General features: G+C 55.9%; 1 long non-coding RNA gene across 1 annotated transcript; it reads right to left on the minus strand.

Annotated features, from left to right (window-relative positions):
- Positions 1 to 5232: 5232 nt before the first annotated feature.
- Positions 5233 to 11068, minus strand: LOC135327508 (uncharacterized). Its single transcript, XR_010387713.1, has 2 exons — positions 10950 to 11068; positions 5233 to 9565 (listed from the first exon to the last, which is right to left on the minus strand). It is a non-coding gene; the product is annotated as an uncharacterized LOC135327508 (long non-coding RNA).
- Between the last annotated feature and the right edge of the window lie 9367 nt (positions 11069 to 20435).

A 20435-nucleotide genomic window follows, 5' to 3' on the forward strand; every position in this document is an offset into this window, starting at 1 on the left:
TAAAACTCCCCATCTTTTGCTTTGGGATGGAAGTTAATGGCACATTACACTTCCATCAGTCAGTCAGTCAGTCAGTCAGTCACTCCTTTTACCTTGGCGCAGATGTACCTCAGACTGGAGTTTCCTGTACACACCAGCTCACCATGCTGAGAGAGACCCTCCAGGTGGGGGCTTCACAGAAGGCCCCCTCCCTGCATACAGGGCCCGAGGCACCAGAACACAACCCCTCCATGCCAGGCTTCTGCTGCGTCTCAGCAGAACATCACAGCCCAAAAGGAGGACGAGCGGTCTGTGCGCTCAGTCGTTCAAGGTGACTCCAAGACACCTGTCACAGCAGCCGTGCTCTGAGTAAGGCCCTTGGTGAGGGCACCTCCCAAGTCTCATCAAGAGACTTCTCCACTGGCATCCTAGGGTGCGTCTGGGATCGGGAAGGGCCAGCTGCTCCTTAAGGATGGGGAGCCAGGAGGCAAATGCAGGGCCAGGGCATCAGCAGCAAGGGCCCTGTCCCACAGCACCCAAGCAGGACAGGCCCAGAGATCATGGCCAGCTCCAATAAGAGTGCAGAGCATGAGGCAAGTTCAGGACGACGAGGCAGGTCCAAGGAGAAGCCACAAGAGCAGGTCAGGGTCAGGGTCAGGGTCAGGCCCAGTGACTGCCAGGCAGGCCCAAGATGACAAGGCAGCACCAGGAGAAGAAGGCAGAAGGTCAGTCCCCAGAGCAGGCTCTGGGCCACCAGGGCGCTTGGCCAGGGAGGGCCCTGGCTGAGCTGAAGAGCAACAGCTCTCCAACAGAGCTCAGGCAGGGGCTCCAGGCCCAGGCCCAAGCTTAAATAGGGCTTCTGGGCCCATGGACACCTGTGGGGTGAGGTGAGGGGGGGTGTGCTGGTGCAGCCCCCAGGTGAGGATGGTCAGCACTGTTAAGGCCTGCTAGGGCACTTGGGGCCCTGCCAGGTGCTTAGCAGAGGAGCTGCTGGGCTCTTGCTAGTGACTGACATGGCAAGAGTGCTGCCTTCAAGCTCTGAGGGCTGAAAGCCAGCTCTCCAACTGCTATGGAGCCAGTTAGCAAGGGCCAAGAATTCAAAGGGAGACCAGCTCTCCAGAGCCCAGAAGACAGAGGGACACGTGCCTGCCAAGGAACTAGGTAGATGAGGTCTTAGCTGCAAGCTGACTGGCTTGTTGGAAGAAGTAGGCGGATGACAGAGAAACTGGTCTTCTCAAACCTTGTATCGCCTATGCACCTCTGTTTGAAAACCTCCAGGTTTCTAGTCTGCGTCCTAACGTGGAAAGGGTAGCAATCCTACTAGCAGGATGTAATGCTTGGGGACAGTTTAGTTGTCACTACCTCAGGCATCAGACAGGTGAGTTGGGGATATTCCCCACGGCCGATGACGCCTGGGAGCTAAGCCGTCCCTACTGCCTCCTGTGGGTCTGAGCAGGATTAGCCAAGAGCCATCTGCCACAGAGGTGCCCAGGCGGCCTTGCTGAAGTGTGGGGAAGTAAGGGTGCCCCCTGGGCCAGGGAGGAGGACCTTGTTGGGAAGGGTGAAAAGCCCCTCTTCAAGGAGGGAGGAAAAAGCAAGGAGCAAAAGGAGTGGACGTGTCCTCTGGCCCGAGAAGCCGAGGTTTGTTGGGGCAAGCTCTGTGAGAGCACGGAGGGGATGCTGGGGATGACTGACTTACTCATTAAGCAAGCTGCCCCTCTCATCAGTGGTGAAAGCCATTGCGAAAATGGCCTTTCTTTGCATCAACCAAAGGCAGAGAGGAAGTGCTCTGCTTGCCAGCAGCTGTTGTTTGATCTGGCCAGTGCTGCAGAAGCTGTGGGGCAAGGAAAAGAGCAGCGTTTACAAACGGCACAAAACAATTGGGGCAGGGCTCCTAAGGAGGCACCAGCGCCATGGTGCGGTGCCTGGCTGCAGTGCTGTGTCTGGGAAAAGGCTTAGAGCAGAGAGAAGCAGCAGCATTGAGTGAAAGTGCCTGGGACCTGGAGACGTGCGATGGGGATGTTTGGGATTCCGAGGGTGAGGAAAGCCCTCTGATACAAGAGGCCAGGGCAGTGAAGGAGGTAGCTGTGGTGGTTATTAGGAGGACAAGACCTGCAGAGCGGGGAAGCAGAGCACCAGTTGCCAGGCACAAGCCACCATGGCAGGAACGGGGACATGGCCAGAAAGGAGGAGGTTTGGAAGAACCAAGAAGGAGCATGGCCTGTGTGGTACAGGTGCTCAGGACTTGAGAGCCGTGTACTCCTTTTTCACACGAGGAGGCTACGCGAATCGTGGCGACAAGAGGAGTGCCTTGGCCAAAGGCAGGGGCACTTCTCTGAGCCCTGCCTGATGATGAGGCATTGGGGGAGCAAGAGCTGAGCCTAAGAATCGGGAAGTTGGAAGCCTGTGAGCGTGTCAGAGATAAGGGAGAAAGGATGCCCTGGACAGAGGTCCAGGAGGCACCGGCCCATCTGTGTGGCCGTGGGCTGCTGCGAGTAAAAAAGCCGAGCCCCGAGCCCCGTAAGGCCTGACTTGGACACTCTGGAGGAGCTGTGGATCGGGGTGATGCAGGGTATGATACAGGCCTGTCACACCCCAGGAGCCCGTAAAGGCTTCTTTACCAGCCGGGGCTGTGCTTGAACCAGTGGAGCCCCGGGTGAGGGTATGGCTCCACTGGAGACCATGGGCTTCCCAGCAGGTGTAGCACAAAAAGGGGAGGCAAAGAAGGATGCAGCAACTGCAAAGGCAGACACCTTTCCTTCCCGGAGGGGTAATTTGGCAACGCTTGGCAAAGCCTCGGGGTGAATGAGGAGGAACTGGATGGTCAGCTTACAGGAGTTTGACTGGCGTGGCGGAGAAAAGCCTTATGAGGAAAGGGGAGGAAATCAGAGGAGGTGGGAAAACACCGGCTCCTCCTGCCACAGAGGAAAACCTACGCGCGTCCTGCACAACCTCCCAGCACTCGGAGTCCCAAGCCCTGGTGCCAGGAAGACCCACCGCCACCACGCTGACACGGGGCACGGGGAAAGGGGTTACTTGGAGGTGTGATGTACACGACGAGGGGCGTGGGAACAGAAAATTGCTCTGCTGATACACACAGGATCAGAAGCCACCTTCTTAGACTGTCAGGGTCCCCTAGTCCCAGGAAAATCAGCCAAACATGCTGAACAAAGCGTAGGAGGTGATGCCAGCCAGAGACCCCATCTTCCAGCCCCTGTACCAGCACAGAAAAGGGCCTGGAGGGGAGACCACAAGGTCTGCTGAAGGGGGGGAGAGGGATGATAGAAGAGGCCAAAAGCTGGGGGAACAGCCCCATCCAGCCTGTCCGTAAAAGCCACGCTGAGAGGAGGATGGGGAGCCACACGAGGAGAGTGCTTGCCCGCATGCAGCGAGAGCCTCCTCCTGCAGCCAACAGGCATCAAGTCATGCAAGGCATAAGGAACCAGGGACAGCAGTGGCTTGCTGTACTGGCCTGACAAACTGCTGCTTTGCTCTGCCACTGTCCTCCGAGTCAAAGAGGATTTCTGCCTTTCCATTTAAAGGAAAGCTCTCTTGGTTTCCCCGCTTTCCTCACCGGCTTGCCCCTTCTCCAGCAATAGCCCATTGCGGTGTGAGAAAAATGCTGGACGGACGGGGGAAGGCCTAGCCCGTCCTGCAGGTGACACTTTAAGCATGGGAACGAGTCGATGAGAGTGCCAAGAACAATCTCAAGAGGTGCTGTCAAGGACAGAGCAGTCTGGATTGAAAGGAGGCAGGAAAGGCACACACAGTAGCCCATCACCACTGCTGCTCAAATCTTGCGAGCTTTAATCAGGGTGCTCTGTTGTTTCCAGCAGAGCGCCATGCTGGGTCCTCTTCATTGGGTACTGCGTCACCGTGGACCCTGACTCGATAGACGCATGTGTATTCCGGGTGGCCCCAGTTGCTCAGCACCTTCAGCTTCACGTACTCTATGGAGTCAGAGCGCTCGTTCTGAAATGAGAAGAGATGAGCTGTCTTTTCCTCCCTGGCCTTCGACTACTTAGAGCTTCTCCCCTGCCAGCTACACTTCTCCTCCTCCTCCTCCTCCCCCCGTACACTTCTCATGCCTCTTCCTCACTGTACCTTCAGCTGGAAAGTCTGGAAGGGATGTTCTGCAGCCACGTACGTGAACTCTCCTAGGAACAGCCCCTGCTCCTCATTTTCCGCCTTCATCCCCTACGGAAAGGCAGGGGTGGAGAAAAGAAGAGAGGGAGGTACACAGCGGGAAGACTCAGCTTCCCTAGGGCAACTACTGAAGCGGCCAGAATTAGGCCGAGGTGGGAGTGTTGGGAAGAGCAGCTTTGGGTGCGCAGGAAAGAGAATTGGCACCAAGGAGGAGAAAGGAAGTAGGGGCAGGGGGATTATTTGGGAGGAGTGGTGGCAGAGCCAGTGTGCCAGCTCCTGCAACTCAGGGCTCATTTAGCACTGCGCGGCCCCGGAAATGGGAAGCTTTGCTCTGAGGCTACACCGCAAAGGAAAGGCGTGTGATGGAAATGGAGTAACTCAAAGGAGTTTGTTTCTCCTCCAGGCTCGGAGGAAGTCGCAGGCCAGAGAGAATCCTCCCAGCGTTGCGGGACCTGTATTCACCTGCCCGCTGCCACCCTGCCATGCTTAGAAATGCTCTTCACAACCCCCCCGACTCTAGAGGAAGCACTTACATAGACAGCAAAGTCTTTCGGAGCACTGGAGATGTTTTCTCCAGGGGACACTCTCGCTGAAATATGTTCCAGCGTAACAGCTCGTGGAAAGACTGCTTTGGGCAGCTTGATGAAGACGTGACCCTGACTCCCGGGGAAAGACCAGCAGTTTCCCGGATGATTTTCAGGCTGAAGGAAGAACAGTGCACGCTGTTCATGTGGGAAAGGGAAACTCTCCACAGTGGGTTTGGTTCTCCCCTCCCAGCTTGGTTGCTCTCTGTTTCTTGGTGTCCCTACCTCAAGGATAACCTCAGGAGACTTCATGGAGTGCAGCAAGGGGAGCCCAGCCCAGAAGAGTATTCCTTTGGTGTCGCGGAAGGAGGCAGAAGTCTTGGAATGAATGATGGTAGCCCCTGAAACAAGAATGCACTGATCAAGTCCAGTCTTCCCTGGAGGACTGCATCTGTTTATAAGGCTGTGATCTCTCCGGAGGATCTCATGAACCCCGTAGGCTGTGGACCTGTCCTCAGACAAGCAGCAGAGACACTCCCCTGTGACAGTTATTTCAATTCCTGACATGGATGAACTCCGGAGAGACTCGGAAAGAAAAGGATTTATTGAACAGCCATCTTGTACGGGAACCGTCGCAGCCCTGGTACCTGCCTCCTTTCCCTCCACTGTTACTTCCATGGATTCCAATTAGTGCTCCCGGAGCAGGAATCAAGGCATGCGGACATAGCTGTGTCCTAATGAACACTGCCACGGTGACGCCTGTTCCCACTGCACTGTCAACTTGAAAAATGCTACTAGGTATTCCTAGATCTCCAGCAGGGACGTTCCCCTCTGTCTTCCTTGCGTGAGCCCCCCTGGAACACACAGCAGTGGCTCATGGAGCTATGCTAATGGGCCGTGGCAAAGGAAAGCTAACACAGGCTGAAGCACAGAGAGGAGGCGCCCTGTCTTGGTTGTTCCCGTGCTGTAGCCGCACCTGATGATTTGCGGGCCAAATCCGGCATCTGGACTTGGTTATATTCCAGCTTCTCCAGTGCTTCCTCGATTAACTTTTGAACATGCTGGGAAGACACAGAAAAGAGAGCAGCTATTAGAGGCAAAGGGGCACATCCCAGCTCCCTTCCTGGGCCAGCTAAGGTGAACTTGGCTGTTGCACTCTGGCCTAAGGAGCTTGGGAATTCCCTGAAAAGCTCCCAGGTTTGCTTGGCTCCCATTGACCAGTATCAGAGTGGCGGGGCTGCTCACTCCAGTGCTCCGAGCCTTTCTGTTAGCTGTGGCAGGGAACTCTACTAGGATACGTGCCGGGGCGGGGAAGAAAAATCTCTGAGGAGAGCCTTCTGCAATGGTCTCTTACCCACGCTGTCATGCCCTCAGTCTGCTTCAGGGCTTCGTTGAGAGCACGCCGGGCAACGTCCTTTGCGCTCCATCTCAGAGCGTGGAGGACTTCCTGGAGCTCACGCAGCTCTCCTTGGAGGGTCTGGATTTCGCTAAGTGTTGCTCCTAATACCTCATCCGCTTGCCTGGAAAAAGTGCGCCACAGAGACAGAGACCACCGTTCTTGCGGGCTGGTGCTACGCCATGGGAATGGGAGAGAGGCAACAAATCTCCCTCGAGGTGCCTGGGAGCATCAAGTGGCTGGACTCCAGCCAGTGGCTGAGAGTGTGAGAAGCAGCTGCAGGATGGGGCCTACCCCTATGCCCCTTCTCCAGCAGCGGAAAGGTGGAGCTTCCAACAGCCCTGCCCTAGCTAAAAGGCTCATGGAGGGGTTGCTCCAGGCCTCGAAGGGACATGGAGATATAGCTGCCCACTAGGGAGAAAGGAAAAGCAGAGAGGCAGGCAGGGCAGTGGGAAGAGCCCTGGGAATTGTGTCGTGTGAAGTTTGTGTGAGACAGGCCTGGAGCTCCTCTAAAGCATCATCTAGCCAAGAGGAAATCATTTTTACCTCTGCGTCTTCACGTGCACGCCAGAGAGAGGAAACTCCTCCTATGGGGACAAGTAAGGGAACGTTCAGTTCAAACACCAACAGACCTGCTGCAGAAAGGAAGGTGTGGGGGCAATGGTATGGCCTTTACAGCAACGGGAAGCAAACAGGCACAGACCCCATGCCTCCGGGGAGCCAGCTACTCCGCTAGCATGCACTGGGAAATTATCCCGAGAGACTGCCAGGCAAGAGAACACAAGTCACACTGGCTATTGTGCTATTCGAGAAGCACCGACATTTCCTTGAATCCAACGGATCGATTCTTAAAAAGCCTTCTACCATTTGTCGGCCACTGACTTGACAGCTCAAGAGATGCCTACACCACATGCCTTTGTGCATAGTCCTTGAATTTCCTCTGTTCCTGGAGAGCTGGGCCAGTACCACACTGGTTATTGCTCCATTTCAAGGTGTGCTGTCATTACAGTTCCTTTCTTAAGACCACCATGAAAGGCTCTATTACTATAAAGCTGCTGGCTTTATTAGGCATGTGCACGTGCACACACACACAGACAACACACACAGACACACTTTTTAGTGGTTGCTGTGTTGAACGGCTGGGCAAAGAATGAGCCAGACCAAAAGACTCAAGATTTCAGAAACAACCCAGTACTTTGAGGTAACCACGTGCATAACAGCGGTCCATTTTCAGCTGTGCCCTATACCAGGAGCTTCATGTTAAGGCACTGGTGTTTGGGCAGTTTACCTTCACCTGACAGACCTGGCAATGGTGGCTCGTGGACCTTGCGCTAGCCCCCGCAAGAAAGGGCCTTTTAACAAAGCCACCCTTGATGCCCTTGGGTTAAGACTGGCAGAAGCAGCCTGGATTTGAGGCACCCAGAATGTCACCTGCTGACAGATAGGTTGAAAGGAGGAGAAGATGTAGGCCCTCGCTGCTGCTGCGGTCGTCCGGATGCTTCCTTCATCCAGCAGCCCCACGTGGTAAACACCTGTTGGTCACAAACCAAAGCTCTCTTTACACTTCGAACTTGCTCATGCCAGAAGAGCTGTGTGCAAGTAGGGCTCCAGTCCTTCAGGCATGCTGACACCCAGCTGATGTTAGGAAGCTGTGCGTGAGTTGGTGTGCCAGCAAAAGACAGGCTGCAAGTGCTCCTGCGGCTGGAGACTGCTTGGGAAGGGTGACAAGCCAGCACGGGGATCTCCCAGGCTTTGTTAGCGCCTCATGAAACCTTAACCAGCTGCCTCCCTCCATAGGGCTGCCTGCTGCACTCTGAGGGTCAGGCACAGATGCCATCATTGTGTCTCCTCTCTTCTTCTCGGGAAGAGAGGATGATGGAAGAGGGGCCTCTGAAGAGATGAAGATTCCTTCCCCGGGACATGCTGCTCTCTCCTGAAGGAAGCTTCCCCACTTCCTGGGGCAAGCAGGCTAGCCACTGCCGCTCCCCAGGCTTAGGAGACTTAGCTTCAGCTCCGGGGAAAAGCAAGTCACCCTGTGCCCACCCCCGTTGCTCTGAGGCACGTGGAAGCGGGGCAGCCCTCTCTCAGGGCCTTCCTGCTCCTAGTTGGGCTCCTCTGGCCACAGCCGTCTACATGGACCCAAGCAGAAGCAAGCACGGGGTCTCTCGTAAAGAACCACCGTGACTTCGGGGCTCTACAGACACTCACCAAGAAGGGAGGCAAACAGAGCAAGCAGCACCAGGAGAACTGTCTTCCGAGCCTTCTTTTGCCTGTGGAGGAGCATGGAGGAAAAGAAGGGTGAAGCTGGCTGCAGCTGTGCAGGCCCTAAGCAGGCTCCAGAGCAGCAGTAGCAACTGCAGCTCTTGCACCTGGCGTTACTGACTTGGGAAGTGGCCTGCTCGCGCACGAGCTCCAGTCAGTGGTCAAGTTTTCAGCCACTGTGGCAGTGGGGCATTTGGGAGGGTGAGGATTGGCATAGGGGAGCTAGGGATGGAGGATTAACTCCAGACCAGGAGAAGCAGTGCCAACAAAAGCTAGGGCCGTACTTCCTGCCTAAGGGAGTAGAGGCGATTCTTTGGAGACGCAAAGGACATAATTCACACCCGCTTCTCCTGCCCACCATCCAGTCGGTACTTGTGCCGAGACTGTTCTCCCCCCACTCTCAAGAAAAGGTGCTGCCTCAGCTTTACCTTGCAATAGTGCCCAAAACGTGGAGCACAAAGCGCTGAGGAGACGTTACGCTCAGCAGGATGAAATGCCAGATGAGCCAGAAAACTCCTGAGAAAGAGGCAAGATGGAAAAAGTCCAGTGAGCTCGTGTGTAATTCTAGGTTAGGGCTTCTACTCGTCCTCTTTGTGTTGGCAGAGGACAGGAGGCATCCTCCCGTTTCTGTGACTTGCTCCCGCTTCTGTCAGTTGCTCTGCAGCTGCAAGCAGGACAGGGGACGGGAAATGAATTCCCTCCAGTCCAAACATCACTCCTTAATCAGGTCATATCTCCCTTTAGGGCTACAGAGGGTCGGCCTCTTAGGTCATAGGCAGAGCTGCCTTTCCTGGTCCCCAGGACCTTGAGGCAGAGCCTAAGGCCGGGCTTCTGGGAGCTCTTGCTCTGCCTCTGACAAGAGTTTGAAACAACTGGGGGCTGAAAAGCTCTTCACCAGCTGGAGAAAGTATAGAGCGAGTTTGACCTGGACGAGGAAACCTGCACATGAAAAACAGCAGGCAACCACTGAGTCTTTGCACATTTCAGAAAAAAGGCTTATATGGTCGCATAAAGCCTCCACGTTGCATTTCCTGCCTTTGGATGGCCATGCAGTTGTATTTGAGCCGGTTTTTCTCACTGCCATTGGACAACAGCCTTCTCCTTCCATGCAAACAAGCCACACTGTAAATGGTAACAAGCAGAGAGAGCTGTACTGAAGAATCGCGTCAGCTTACTTTTGCCAGGATGCTGAAGCTGGCCTTGGTCCTGCCTGCGGACTCCGGTGCTCTGGAGAACAGGCCCTTGGCTCGCAGGTTGCCTACAAGAAAGAAAGGGGCTCAGGCACACAGGACACGTGCTACCTGCTGTTGCCTTCAGCCACCTTTACACTGAGCTCGGAGGCTGTCCTTGTGTTCTTCCCCAGTCCGTCCCCCAGCGCCGGGCTGATTAGCTGCAAACGGCACTTGGGGAGAAGAGAGGGGGATCTCTAGAACTCCCCGAAGAAGCACCTCCATACCAGCGTAGGTCTTGGCCGTGATTTCTGAACATCCTTGCAGAGCTGCAGTTGCCAAACACCCTGTTTGCGTGGGCATGGGCCAAAAGCGCTCCGACCTCCTTGCCTCCACGACCGGGAGTGACCAAGCGGCAGGGGCAGCCCGGAGCTGCCGCCCTGCTCTTGCTACCTCACACAGCAGCGACGGCTTGTGATGTCAACGGCAGGCAGCGACATCACAGTAGACAAGGCAGCGCCGTATTTCCAGGCCAAGCTCAACCTGACAGGACACAGAAGCTGCTCTCTTCCTCTGCAGAGAGGCAGCCCTCGGAAATCACAACATCTCCTCCCAAGTATTAAACTCTCTGAAGTCCCAGGGAGGAGGGAGTGATTTGGGAGCCACCAGCAGCCTTGTCTAGTCCCTGCTTTTGACACTCTGCACCACCAGGGCCTGCAGAGCCAACTGAAGCGAGCAACCACGTACAGTCAGCAGTTCTCTGCCGGCGGCTCAGCTTCATGGTGGCGGCAGCAGCTTTTTTCCTGTAGCCCGAAGAAGGCACAGTGGCATAAGAGAAGGGCTGGGCCTGCACTTTTTTTTCTAGTTGTTGCTCTGGGCAGCAGGCTCTTGACTGCAGAGGATAGGAGACGTGTTTAGAGGAGGGGAAGGGAGCATATCTGAATCTCGCTTTTTTTTGCTACCTCATGGGATCTCTAGGGACTGCAGTCAGCCCCCCATTTCCCTATGGAAAAGGGAAGACTTTATTTTTTCCCTTCCCCCCCAGAAAGTAACAATTCACAGAGTCAGCAAAAGAGTTTTGTTGCCATGGCAGGACAGTCTGGCAAATTAAATTTGAGGCAAGTCAACAGTGCTGGCTGCCAGTGCCCACCTGTGCTCACTTGGAGCCCCACATCGCTCACACCTCAGGCCTCTCGAGGCCCCATGCTCCTTTACCTTCAATGTAATAATACCAGCAGTCTTCACAAGGACTGGGAAGGCAAACCCTGCCTGACCAAGTTCCCCTGTTAGAAGCCACTCAGCACTGAGGACCTGAGGCAGGTTTGCAGAGGAAATACTCCCCTGTAGGGAGACACAAGAAGCAAGTAGGTACCTGCAAGAGCAATGCAGAAACAGAGGCAAGGGTAAGGGAAACCCCTAACACTGGATTAGTGAACCCCACCTTGGCTGCTCTCTGTTTCTTGATGTCCCTACCTCAAGAATAACCTCAGGAAACTTCATCTCACCCAACAATGGGAGCCCAGCCCAGCAGAGTTTTCTTCGGTATTCCGGAAGAAGACAGAAGTCATTGAAAGCAGGACAGCAGCCCCTGAAAATTTAACACAAATGCAATGATAAAGTACTGTCTTCCCTGGAGGAAGGACATATATCTGGATATATATCTGGATATAAGCATTTCATCTGTCCAGAGGGTCCTATGAACCATGTGTGTTGTGGCTGTGTCAACTTGAGAGGTGCTACTACATATTCCTAGATCTCCAGCAGTGATAGCCCCCTCTGTCTTCCTTGCATGAGCCCCCTGGAACGCACAGCAGTGATTCACTGAACTCTCCCAATAGGCTGTGGAAAATGAAAGCTAACACAGCCCTCTGCTAGCAAACAAGGACACCTAGGCTTGAGGTCTTTCATATGTGGTTTGCCACATCACACACCCCGTCAGTCACATCATGCCTTTTGAGCAGGCGGCAGCCCTCAACTTTTTACCCTGTCTCTCCTGCCACTGGGGACGTTCCAATGCAAACCTTGTCCAGCTAGACAGGAGGCGCTTTGGAAGGCGCCCTGCCTCGGTTGTTCATGTGCCGTAGCCGCACCTGACGATTTGTGGGCACAATCCAGCGTCTGGCCTTGGTTACCACCTTCCAGCTTCTCCCATGCTTCATCGATTAGCTTTTGCACGTCCTGGGAAGGAAGACAGAAAAGAGCGGCCCTTAGCAGGAAAAGGAACGGGCCACCGGGCGCAAGCCAGCCCTCCTTACAAGGCCAGCCAAGGTGAACTTGGAGGTTCAGCTCCTCACTCCTCACCTGCTCGCCTAGAAAGAGTGCATCACACAGAGCAAAAGCACTGTTCTGGCCGGCTTGTGCTACGCCGCAGCAACGGCGGAGGCACCAAACCTCACGCGGCTCGACGGGAGCATAAATCCCGGCGTGGCTGGCGGCATCGCTTCTGCGGGGCCTGCACAGCCGACCCCAGCCCGGCCAGGATGCCGCGAGGGCAGGCAGCCCGCACCCCTGAGCACAGCCCCCGCTGAGTACACGCCCCGAGCCCACGCCGAACTGCGGACCAGCTGAGCAGGGCATCAGACGGGCTGCGCCATGCTTCAACCCTCACCGCTACCGCGGCGACGGCACCCGGCAAAACGGCGGCGACGGCAAGCGGCAGGGGACGCAGCTTCCGCGCCTTCCCCACCCGCCTATCCCGCCGCGGGTTCGGGGCGTGGGGGCTGCAGGCCACGCCCCCTTGCGGGCGGGGCGGGGGGTGGTGGCGAAGAGCCCCGAGCCGCCGCCGCCGTTGCCATGGGGACGGCGGGCCGCTGGGGCGGCTTCGCGCGCGGCCGGCCGGTTCCGCCGGTGCGCGGAGCGGTCGGGAGGGAGCTGGGCGGCGGCGGCGGCGGCGGCGAGGAGCGCGCAGCCGTTGGGCGTCCGTTCCTGGCGCGGAGCCGCGCGGCGGTGGGGCGGGCGCAGCCCGGGCCGGCTTTCTCTCTCTTCTCTCCCCGAGGCGGGTCTCCGGGATGAGGCGCGCCGTCAAGGAGCCGCCCGCAGCTCGCAGCCACCGCTACGCTGCTGGCGGCAAGTACCGCGCCTCTGCCGGCCGCGCTCCCTTGTGCCCCCGAGCGGGAGGGCTGCGGCCGCGCCGCGCCGCGCCCTGAGGCGCATCCCTCGTTGCTCGCCCTGAGGCTTGCCTGGGCCGTAAATGAGAAGGCTGTTGGATGGTGGTTGTCGTTGGTTTTCCTAGCTCGTATACCGAAGGTATTCGTGGTCCTTCTCCTGTGGTGCTTACCAGTGTTTCCAGTGCACGAGGCCTTGTTAGGCTGCAGCTAAGTAAGCTCTTCCTCCTGTAAAACTCCCCATCTTTTGCTTTGGGATGGAAGTTAATGGCACATTACACTTCCATCAGTCAGTCAGTCAGTCAGTCAGTCACTCCTTTTACCTTGGCGCAGATGTACCTCAGACTGGAGTTTCCTGTACACACCAGCTCACCATGCTGAGAGAGACCCTCCAGGTGGGGGCTTCACAGAAGGCCCCCTCCCTGCATACAGGGCCCGAGGCACCAGAACACAACCCCTCCATGCCAGGCTTCTGCTGCGTCTCAGCAGAACATCACAGCCCAAAAGGAGGACGAGCGGTCTGTGCGCTCAGTCGTTCAAGGTGACTCCAAGACACCTGTCACAGCAGCCGTGCTCTGAGTAAGGCCCTTGGTGAGGGCACCTCCCAAGTCTCATCAAGAGACTTCTCCACTGGCATCCTAGGGTGCGTCTGGGATCGGGAAGGGCCAGCTGCTCCTTAAGGATGGGGAGCCAGGAGGCAAATGCAGGGCCAGGGCATCAGCAGCAAGGGCCCTGTCCCACAGCACCCAAGCAGGACAGGCCCAGAGATCATGGCCAGCTCCAATAAGAGTGCAGAGCATGAGGCAAGTTCAGGACGACGAGGCAGGTCCAAGGAGAAGCCACAAGAGCAGGTCAGGGTCAGGGTCAGGGTCAGGCCCAGTGACTGCCAGGCAGGCCCAAGATGACAAGGCAGCACCAGGAGAAGAAGGCAGAAGGTCAGTCCCCAGAGCAGGCTCTGGGCCACCAGGGCGCTTGGCCAGGGAGGGCCCTGGCTGAGCTGAAGAGCAACAGCTCTCCAACAGAGCTCAGGCAGGGGCTCCAGGCCCAGGCCCAAGCTTAAATAGGGCTTCTGGGCCCATGGACACCTGTGGGGTGAGGTGAGGGGGGGTGTGCTGGTGCAGCCCCCAGGTGAGGATGGTCAGCACTGTTAAGGCCTGCTAGGGCACTTGGGGCCCTGCCAGGTGCTTAGCAGAGGAGCTGCTGGGCTCTTGCTAGTGACTGACATGGCAAGAGTGCTGCCTTCAAGCTCTGAGGGCTGAAAGCCAGCTCTCCAACTGCTATGGAGCCAGTTAGCAAGGGCCAAGAATTCAAAGGGAGACCAGCTCTCCAGAGCCCAGAAGACAGAGGGACACGTGCCTGCCAAGGAACTAGGTAGATGAGGTCTTAGCTGCAAGCTGACTGGCTTGTTGGAAGAAGTAGGCGGATGACAGAGAAACTGGTCTTCTCAAACCTTGTATCGCCTATGCACCTCTGTTTGAAAACCTCCAGGTTTCTAGTCTGCGTCCTAACGTGGAAAGGGTAGCAATCCTACTAGCAGGATGTAATGCTTGGGGACAGTTTAGTTGTCACTACCTCAGGCATCAGACAGGTGAGTTGGGGATATTCCCCACGGCCGATGACGCCTGGGAGCTAAGCCGTCCCTACTGCCTCCTGTGGGTCTGAGCAGGATTAGCCAAGAGCCATCTGCCACAGAGGTGCCCAGGCGGCCTTGCTGAAGTGTGGGGAAGTAAGGGTGCCCCCTGGGCCAGGGAGGAGGACCTTGTTGGGAAGGGTGAAAAGCCCCTCTTCAAGGAGGGAGGAAAAAGCAAGGAGCAAAAGGAGTGGACGTGTCCTCTGGCCCGAGAAGCCGAGGTTTGTTGGGGCAAGCTCTGTGAGAGCACGGAGGGGATGCTGGGGATGACTGACTTACTCATTAAGCAAGCTGCCCCTCTCATCAGTGGTGAAAGCCATTGCGAAAATGGCCTTTCTTTGCATCAACCAAAGGCAGAGAGGAAGTGCTCTGCTTGCCAGCAGCTGTTGTTTGATCTGGCCAGTGCTGCAGAAGCTGTGGGGCAAGGAAAAGAGCAGCGTTTACAAACGGCACAAAACAATTGGGGCAGGGCTCCTAAGGAGGCACCAGCGCCATGGTGCGGTGCCTGGCTGCAGTGCTGTGTCTGGGAAAAGGCTTAGAGCAGAGAGAAGCAGCAGCATTGAGTGAAAGTGCCTGGGACCTGGAGACGTGCGATGGGGATGTTTGGGATTCCGAGGGTGAGGAAAGCCCTCTGATACAAGAGGCCAGGGCAGTGAAGGAGGTAGCTGTGGTGGTTATTAGGAGGACAAGACCTGCAGAGCGGGGAAGCAGAGCACCAGTTGCCAGGCACAAGCCACCATGGCAGGAACGGGGACATGGCCAGAAAGGAGGAGGTTTGGAAGAACCAAGAAGGAGCATGGCCTGTGTGGTACAGGTGCTCAGGACTTGAGAGCCGTGTACTCCTTTTTCACACGAGGAGGCTACGCGAATCGTGGCGACAAGAGGAGTGCCTTGGCCAAAGGCAGGGGCACTTCTCTGAGCCCTGCCTGATGATGAGGCATTGGGGGAGCAAGAGCTGAGCCTAAGAATCGGGAAGTTGGAAGCCTGTGAGCGTGTCAGAGATAAGGGAGAAAGGATGCCCTGGACAGAGGTCCAGGAGGCACCGGCCCATCTGTGTGGCCGTGGGCTGCTGCGAGTACAAAAGCCGAGCCCCGAGCCCCGTAAGGCCTGACTTGGACACTCTGGAGGAGCTGTGGATCGGGGTGATGCAGGGTATGATACAGGCCTGTCACACCCCAGGAGCCCGTAAAGGCTTCTTTACCAGCCGGGGCTGTGCTTGAACCAGTGGAGCCCCGGGTGAGGGTATGGCTCCACTGGAGACCATGGGCTTCCCAGCAGGTGTAGCACAAAAAGGGGAGGCAAAGAAGGACGCAGCAACTGCAAAGGCAGACACCTTTCCTTCCCGGAGGGGTAATTTGGCAACGCTTGGCAAAGCCTCGGGGTGAATGAGGAGGAACTGGATGGTCAGCTTACAGGAGTTTGACTGGCGTGGCGGAGAAAAGCCTTATGAGGAAAGGGGAGGAAATCAGAGGAGGTGGGAAAACACCAGCTCCTCCTGCCACAGAGGAAAACCTACACGCGTCCTGCACAAACTCCCAGCACTCGGAGTCCCAAGCCCTGGTGCCAGGAAGACCCACCGCCACCACGCTGACACGGGGCACGGGGAAAGGGGTTACTTGGAGGTGTGATGTACACGACGAGGGGCGTGGGAACAGAAAACTGCTCTGCTGATACACACAGGATCAGAAGCCACCTTCTTAGACTGTCAGGGTCCCCTAGTCCCAGGAAAATCAGCCAAACATGCTGAACAAAGCGTAGGAGGTGATGCCAGCCAGAGACCCCATCTTCCAGCCCCTGTACCAGCACAGAAAAGGGCCTGGAGGGGAGACCACAAGGTCTGCTGAAGGGGGGGAGAGGGATGATAGAAGAGGCCAAAAGCTGGGGGAACAGCCCCATCCAGCCTGTCCGTAAAAGCCACGCTGAGTGGAGGATGGGGAGCCACACGAGGAGAGTGCTTGCCCGCATGCAGCGAGAGCCTCCTCCTGCAGCCAACAGGCATCAAGTCATGCAAGGCATAAGGAACCAGGGACAGCAGTGGCTTGCTGTACTGGCCTGACAAACTGCTGCTTTGCTCTGCCACTGTCCTCCGAGTCAAAGAGGATTTCTGCCTTTCCATTTAAAGGAAAGCTCTCTTGGTTTCCCCGCTTTCCTCACCGGTTTGCCCCTTCTCCAGCAATAGCCCATTGCGGTGTGAGAAAAATGCTGGACGGACGGGGGAAGGCCTAGCCCGTCCTGCAGGTGACACTTTAAGCATGGGAACGAGTCGATGAGAGTGCCAAGAACAATCTCAAGAGGTGCTGTCAAGGACAGAGCAGTCTGGATTGAAAGGAGGCAGGAAAGGCACACACAGTAGCCCATCACCACTGCTGCTCAAATCTTGCGAGCTTTAATCAGGGTGCTCTGTTGTTTCCAGCAGAGCGCCATGCTGGGTCCTCTTCATTGGGTACTGCGTCACCGTGGACCCTGACTCGATAGACGCATGTGTATTCCGGGTGGCCCCAGTTGCTCAGCACCTTCAGCTTCACGTACTCTATGGAGTCAGAGCGCTCGTTCTGAAATGAGAAGAGATGAGCTGTCTTTTCCTCCCTGGCCTTCGACTACTTAGAGCTTCTCCCCTGCCAGCTACACTTCTCCTCCTCCTCCTCCTCCCCCCGTACACTTCTCATGCCTCTTCCTCACTGTACCTTCAGCTGGAAAGTCTGGAAGGGATGTTCTGCAGCCACGTACGTGAACTCTCCTAGGAACAGCCCCTGCTCCTCATTTTCCGCCTTCATCCCCTACGGAAAGGCAGGGGTGGAGAAAAGAAGAGAGGGAGGTACACAGCGGGAAGACTCAGCTTCCCTAGGGCAACTACTGAAGCGGCCAGAATTAGGCCGAGGTGGGAGTGTTGGGAAGAGCAGCTTTGGGTGCGCAGGAAAGAGAATTGGCACCAAGGAGGAGAAAGGAAGTAGGGGCAGGGGGATTATTTGGGAGGAGTGGTGGCAGAGCCAGTGTGCCAGCTCCTGCAACTCAGGGCTCATTTAGCACTGCGCGGCCCCGGAAATGGGAAGCTTTGCTCTGAGGCTACACCGCAAAGGAAAGGCGTGTGATGGAAATGGAGTAACTCAAAGGAGTTTGTTTCTCCTCCAGGCTCGGAGGAAGTCGCAGGCCAGAGAGAATCCTCCCAGCGTTGCGGGACCTGTATTCACCTGCCCGCTGCCACCCTGCCATGCTTAGAAATGCTCTTCACAACCCCCCCGACTCTAGAGGAAGCACTTACATAGACAGCAAAGTCTTTCGGAGCACTGGAGATGTTTTCTCCAGGGGACACTCTCGCTGAAATATGTTCCAGCGTAACAGCTCGTGGAAAGACTGCTTTGGGCAGCTTGATGAAGACGTGACCCTGACTCCCGGGGAAAGACCAGCAGTTTCCCGGATGATTTTCAGGCTGAAGGAAGAACAGTGCACGCTGTTCATGTGGGAAAGGGACACTCTCCACAGTGGGTTTGGTTCTCCCCTCCCAGCTTGGTTGCTCTCTGTTTCTTGGTGTCCCTACCTCAAGGATAACCTCAGGAGACTTCATGGAGTGCAGCAAGGGGAGCCCAGCCCAGAAGAGTATTCCTTTGGTGTCGCGGAAGGAGGCAGAAGTCTTGGAATGAATGATGGTAGCCCCTGAAACAAGAATGCACTGATCAAGTCCAGTCTTCCCTGGAGGACTGCATCTGTTTATAAGGCTGTGATCTCTCCGGAGGATCTCATGAACCCCGTAGGCTGTGGACCTGTCCTCAGACAAGCAGCAGAGACACTCCCCTGTGACAGTTATTTCAATTCCTGACATGGATGAACTCCGGAGAGACTCGGAAAGAAAAGGATTTATTGAACAGCCATCTTGTACGGGAACCGTCGCAGCCCTGGTACCTGCCTCCTTTCCCTCCACTGTTACTTCCATGGATTCCAATTAGTGCTCCCGGAGCAGGAATCAAGGCATGCGGACATAGCTGTGTCCTAATGAACACTGCCACGGTGACGCCTGTTCCCACTGCACTGTCAACTTGAAAAATGCTACTAGGTATTCCTAGATCTCCAGCAGGGACGTTCCCCTCTGTCTTCCTTGCGTGAGCCCCCCTGGAACACACAGCAGTGGCTCATGGAGCTATGCTAATGGGCCGTGGCAAAGGAAAGCTAACACAGGCTGAAGCACAGAGAGGAGGCGCCCTGTCTTGGTTGTTCCCGTGCTGTAGCCGCACCTGATGATTTGCGGGCCAAATCCGGCATCTGGACTTGGTTATATTCCAGCTTCTCCAGTGCTTCCTCGATTAACTTTTGAACATGCTGGGAAGACACAGAAAAGAGAGCAGCTATTAGAGGCAAAGGGGCACATCCCAGCTCCCTTCCTGGGCCAGCTAAGGTGAACTTGGCTGTTGCACTCTGGCCTAAGGAGCTTGGGAATTCCCTGAAAAGCTCCCAGGTTTGCTTGGCTCCCATTGACCAGTATCAGAGTGGCGGGGCTGCTCACTCCAGTGCTCCGAGCCTTTCTGTTAGCTGTGGCAGGGAACTCTACTAGGATACGTGCCGGGGCGGGGAAGAAAAATCTCTGAGGAGAGCCTTCTGCAATGGTCTCTTACCCACGCTGTCATGCCCTCAGTCTGCTTCAGGGCTTCGTTGAGAGCACGCCGGGCAACGTCCTTTGCGCTCCATCTCAGAGCGTGGAGGACTTCCTGGAGCTCACGCAGCTCTCCTTGGAGGGTCTGGATTTCGCTAAGTGTTGCTCCTAATACCTCATCCGCTTGCCTGGAAAAAGTGCGCCACAGAGACAGAGACCACCGTTCTTGCGGGCTGGTGCTATGCCATGGGAATGGGAGAGAGGCAACAAATCTCCCTCGAGGTGCCTGGGAGCATCAAGTGGCTGGACTCCAGCCAGTGGCTGAGAGTGTGAGAAGCAGCTGCAGGATGGGGCCTACCCCTATGCCCCTTCTCCAGCAGCGGAAAGGTGGAGCTTCCAACAGCCCTGCCCTAGCTAAAAGGCTCATGGAGGGGTTGCTCCAGGCCTCGAAGGGACATGGAGATATAGCTGCCCACTAGGGAGAAAGGAAAAGCAGAGAGGCAGGCAGGGCAGTGGGAAGAGCCCTGGGAATTGTGTCGTGTGAAGTTTGTGTGAGACAGGCCTGGAGCTCCTCTAAAGCATCATCTAGCCAAGAGGAAATCATTTTTACCTCTGCGTCTTCACGTGCACGCCAGAGAGAGGAAACTCCTCCTATGGGGACAAGTAAGGGAACGTTCAGTTCAAACACCAACAGACCTGCTGCAGAAAGGAAGGTGTGGGGGCAATGGTATGGCCTTTACAGCAACGGGAAGCAAACAGGCACAGACCCCATGCCTCCGGGGAGCCAGCTACTCCGCTAGCATGCACTGGGAAATTATCCCGAGAGACTGCCAGGCAAGAGAACACAAGTCACACTGGCTATTGTGCTATTCGAGAAGCACCGACATTTCCTTGAATCCAACGGATCGATTCTTAAAAAGCCTTCTACCATTTGTCGGCCACTGACTTGACAGCTCAAGAGATGCCTACACCACATGCCTTTGTGCATAGTCCTTGAATTTCCTCTGTTCCTGGAGAGCTGGGCCAGTACCACACTGGTTATTGCTCCATTTCAAGGTGTGCTGTCATTACAGTTCCTTTCTTAAGACCACCATGAAAGGCTCTATTACTATAAAGCTGCTGGCTTTATTAGGCATGTGCACGTGCACACACACACAGACAACACACACAGACACACTTTTTAGTGGTTGCTGTGTTGAACGGCTGGGCAAAGAATGAGCCAGACCAAAAGACTCAAGATTTCAGAAACAACCCAGTACTTTGAGGTAACCACGTGCATAACAGCGGTCCATTTTCAGCTGTGCCCTATACCAGGAGCTTCATGTTAAGGCACTGGTGTTTGGGCAGTTTACCTTCACCTGACAGACCTGGCAATGGTGGCTCGTGGACCTTGCGCTAGCCCCCGCAAGAAAGGGCCTTTTAACAAAGCCACCCTTGATGCCCTTGGGTTAAGACTGGCAGAAGCAGCCTGGATTTGAGGCACCCAGAATGTCACCTGCTGACAGACAGGTTGAAAGGAGGAGAAGATGTAGGCCCTCGCTGCTGCTGCGGTCGTCCGGATGCTTCCTTCATCCAGCAGCCCCACGTGGTAAACACCTGTTGGTCACAAACCAAAGCTCTCTTTACACTTCGAACTTGCTCAT

This window comes from Dromaius novaehollandiae, chromosome 2 (assembly GCF_036370855.1).
Source record: "Dromaius novaehollandiae isolate bDroNov1 chromosome 2, bDroNov1.hap1, whole genome shotgun sequence".
NCBI lineage: Eukaryota > Metazoa > Chordata > Aves > Casuariiformes > Dromaiidae > Dromaius > Dromaius novaehollandiae.